This window comes from Phaethon aethereus, assembly GCF_964289735.1.
Source record: "Phaethon aethereus genome assembly, chromosome: 1".
NCBI lineage: Eukaryota > Metazoa > Chordata > Aves > Phaethontiformes > Phaethontidae > Phaethon > Phaethon aethereus.
The window spans coordinates 1,141,893-1,146,624 of NC_138575.1; positions in this window are offsets into that span (position 1 = coordinate 1,141,893).

The window sequence follows — 4,732 nt, forward strand, 5'->3', positions numbered from 1 at the left end:
TTTCTTTTGGAGAACAAGCCCAACCTCCCCACAAACACACCCACCGCTGAGATGGGACTGAGCTTTAACAACCCAGACTCCTTCAAGGCAAACGGGGATTGAAAAAAAAATAAAAAACATGGAGATTAAAGAAATCAGATGGAAAAGTCTCGGTTAGAGGTTGGAGAGCCTCGTACCACGTCTCCTCTCGGAGGCAGGGAAACCGGGACGGCTCACCTGGATCACGGTCTCGCCGAGGAAGCGGACCAGCTCGATCAGGAAGCCGGCGAGCCCGTTGACCAGGAGCCGTGGGACAGCAAAGGATTCCCTCAGCTTTCGCTGAGCCGTCCGCTTGGAGCTGCCGTGGAAAAAACGAGACGTCAAAACCGCAGAGTAAACCCGGGGAGCGAATCGACCCCCGGCACCTCACCCCCTCATCCCAGAGGCGGCGGTGGGGAGCTCCTGGATGTCACCAGTGCCGGAGCATCCCCTACGCGAGTTGGGTTTAAACCGGCCCGCAGGCGCCGTCCCCGGCATGGCAGGACCCGGCTGACGGCGGGAGGCCGAGCTGGGCTCCGGCCACGAAGGAAAACCCCTGGAAACGGGACAGCCGTGTGTTTATCTCCCTGCCCAGACAGCCTGCGAGTGGGACGGCTGGCCCGGCATGGCTCCAGCACCGCTCCGGCACCCTGTCCGGCTCCTGGGCACCGCATCCCACTCGCGGCAAAGGAGGCGGCCACCGAATTAAAGAAGAAAAAGAGCTGGAGATCAGTCTGCGCTACCCAAGGGGGTGTCTTCCCTCCCCCTCAATTAACTAACGACAGATGAATATGTGATTTGAGGCAGAGACTTGGCGGTGGGAGCGCGGCGTCCCTGCCTGCCGTGTTTTCGGGCAGGCTCTCCCTTGTACCTGCGGCCAAAACCCAGCTGAAAGAGCCCAAAAATGTATCACGGCGGCATCCAGCGCGGGCACCTGGCCGGGGGCCCGGGAAGCGATGACTCCGAGATGCCGACCGCCCGACTCCGGGAAATCCCATCCAACATCACCCCTGCGCCCGGGGGAGCCGCTTCGGCCTCGGCAGGGCTGAGTGCTCCCTCTCACGGCCACGGAGACCCAGGCAATCCCGGGGAGTTTTAACCAAATTTCTCTCCCAAAGAATAGAAAAAGAAGAGGCAGAGAGCGCTGCGAGAGGGAAATCAAGCGGCGGGTCAGGAGCGAAACATGGCGTGGCGCCCGGGGCTGCAGGCGAGCACGCGTTCCTTTCTTGGTGGAAGAAGCGAGTGGGAAAGTCCCCTCCGTCGTGACTTCGTGCGCAATAACCCCCAAAAACCGAATTATTATTTTTTTTCGCCCCTCCGCTTTGTTCTGGTGAGGACACGTGGCAGAGAGTGGGGACGGGGACGGGGACACGGGTGATGGTACATCACCGACGTCGCGGCCCGGGGCAAGTAAAATCTAGACCACCAAAGCCTCCGAGCGAGCTGAAGCCCCAGCGCTTCCCGAAACACGGAGGAGGATGCAAAAGGAGGCGGCGGCAGAGGGGAAACGCACAACCGTCCCGCTTCCTTCCCATTTCCCCGAAATCTCTGCCGAAAAGCTTGATGCTGGCTCGTCGGCGGTGCTGTTGCCTCCCACCCGGGGGTCTCCCGCTCCAGCCGCTCCTCTGGTGAGGACAGAAAGCTCCCAGGCGGATGCTGGAAGAGGATCTTTGAGGAAACATCCATCCAGCATCCCATAAATCGGCATTTTTTGGTGCCTTTTTGTGGTGTTTTGTGCCTGGCCATGGTTTACACGCACGGCTCGGGAAGGGAATTTGGGTGGGCGGGTGGGATGGGGGGGGAAGGTCCCCCAAGGCCCGGAGCTGCTCTCCCCGTGAATCCTGACATGCCGGATGGAAGAGGAGCCGTACATCACCATGCGCCCCTTCCTCCCTGCCCGGCCACCGGCACGGCACCACTCGGCCGCCCACCTCCCTCTACCGGAGCAGGCCCTCTGCTCCGGGCGGTGGGAATGCCGATCCCAAGGGATCTGTAGCTGGAAGCTGAAGGAGGTGGGAGGTGGCTCCCACCGGCTCCACCAAGGGTGCTGGGGGGCAGCCAGGAGGGGGAGAAAACCCCAAATTCCCTCAGGAGCGCAGCCGGAGGGGCAGGGTGAGCCACCAAGCAGCGATCCCAGCTGGCTGTTGCTGCCGGGACCTGCTCCGCTCCCACTGGGAACCCACCGGGACCTGCTCCCCTCCCAGAACCCACTGGGATCTGCTCCCCCCCCGGAACCCACTGGGACCTGCCCCCCTCCCTCAGGAATCCACTGGGATCTGCTCCCCTCCCTCAGGAATCCACTGGGATCTGCTCCTCTCCCACTGGCAACTCACTGGGATCTGCCACCCCCCCCGAATCCACTGGGATCTGCCCGCCCCCCCGGGAACCCACTGGGATCTGCTCCTCTCCCCCCTGGGAACCCACCAGGACCTGCTCCTCTCCCACTGGGAACCCACTGGGAACCCACTGGGATCGTCTCCCCTCCACCAGGACCCCCCCCGGCCCCGCTCCCCCCTCCCCGGGCCGCCCCCTCCCTTCCCGAGGCGCCCGCAGCACCGTGGGGCGGTGGGGGGCGGCCGCGGGGGAGTAGCGGGACCGCGGCCGTGGGGGCAGGCAGGGCCGGCAGGGTTAGGCAGGGCCGGCAGCGTTAGGCCGGGCTCGGGCAGGGTTAGGCCGGGCTCGGGCAGGCGGGCGCGGGCGGCGCCGCGGCCTAAGCTGGGGGGGGAGCCCGGCGGAGAAAACCCCGAACCCCCCCAAAATGAGCGATTACGTCCCCAAAAGCGCGGCCTGCCCGCCCCCGGGCACCCCACGCACCGCGGCAGGGCCATACCGAGCCCCCGGCAGCCCACGCACCGCGGCCGGCGGGCCCCGGGCGGGCCCCGGGCCGCCAGTTGAGCCGCGGCAAGTTAGACGGCGCCTTCAATCGCTGGGCGGAGCGGCGCCGGGCCCCGCCTCTGGCCCCACCTTTCGCCCCGCCCATCTCCCCGCCCCTCAGCACGCTACATGTTACCGCCCCCGCGTTGCCGGGCAACGGCCCCCGTGAGGGGCGGGGAGGTGGGAGGAGCGATGCTAGGGGCGGGGCCTCGCTGAAAGGGGCCGAATGGGTGAAGGGAGGAGTGACACGGAGCGCGGCCAATCACAGCCCGGAGGGGCGTGCGGGGAAGGCGATGCCCGCCCACTCCGGGGATCCCCGCGCGTCACGTGGAGTGGGCGGTGGGCGCGCGGTATGCAAACGTACGCACTTCATATGAAAATGAGCTGCCTGCCGTGGCTGCGGGGGGGACACGGACGGGGGGGACACGGGTGACACCAGGGGGGACACGGGTGGGGACACGAGGGGGACACGCGTGGGGATCGGGCGGAGGGACACGGGTAGGGGGGAGGCGGGAGAGGGCACACCGGGCGCGGCGGGGCCGGGGCGGTCTCGGGGGCGGTGGCGTGGCCGGTCCCGTCCCACGGCGCGCGCCACGCCCCGCCCCACGCCCCCGGCCCACGGCCCGTCCTCGCCGTGCGGAAGCGCCGGGCGGCGGCAGCCCCGGAGCGCAGGCGAGTCCCGGTGCCGGTTACCCGGGTGTCCGCCGTGAGCGTGGGGTGAGTGTCCGCAGGTGGGCGCCCTGCAGTGGGGTGCCCGTTGGGTGGGTGCCCGTGAGAGTGGGTCCCCCTTGGGGATGCGTGCTCGTGGTGTGCGTGCCCGTGGGGTAGGTGCCCGTGGGAGTGGGTCCCCATTGGGGATGCGTGCCCGCGGCTGAGTCCCCGTGGGACGGGTGCCTGCGGGTGGGTCTCCCTGGGGATGGGTGCCGCGGAGCAGGTCCCCATGGGAGTGGGTGTCCGTGGGGCTGGGTGCCGTGGGCATCCCTGGAGAGGCCGGCTGCAGCCCGGGCTCTGCCGGCACTCACGGGACCCACAGGAGCGGCCGCGGTTTGGGGAAATGTCCGTCCCTCCCTGGGCCCCGCACACGCGTGTGTACTGGCACGTGGGCCGGTACACGGGGGTGGACACGCGGGTGCGGCCGCTCGGACGAGCAGCGGGCTCAGGGGCGGGGGGTGGGGGTGGCCGCGTGGGGTGTCTCCACTCGCGCGGCGGCTATCATCCCACGGGGACCGTGACACACCCACCCTGCACGGCACCCAGGACCCTGCACCCACAGGGATCCTGCGGTCCCCGGTGGGTCGGTGCCCCCGTGTCCCACCCGTGTCCTGCGCGTGTCCCCGGCCGGGGCCGGCGGCGGCTCCGGGGCAGTTTTGTTTCCCCAAAGCAGCCGCAGCTTCTGCTTTCGGGGCGCGGGGTGACGCCCCCCACACCCACGCGGGGGCGGGGCTCGGGTGGGGGCGCCCCGCAGGGGCGGGCGGGGCCCCCCGGCTCCCAACCAGCCCCGCACCCTCAAGCGCCGCTTCCCCGCCCCACCCAGGGCCGCGGGGAACGCCACGGGGGGGGCGCGGTTCCTCTTTCGGGGGTGAGGGGGGGGCACCCACGGGTGCCCCGGCACAGCTGCACACACACGTGTCATGAGCCCGCCGGCCCTCAGCCCCTTCGCAGCCGCTCACCCATGGCATGAGCGGGCTGGGCCTCAGCCCCTTCACAGACACACACCTGTGTCATGAGCGGGCTGGGCCTCAGCCCCTTCGCGCACATATGTCACGAGCAGGCTGGGCCTCAGCAATGCCACACACACATATGTCGTGAGCGGGCCAGGCCTCAGCCCCTTCGCACGCAC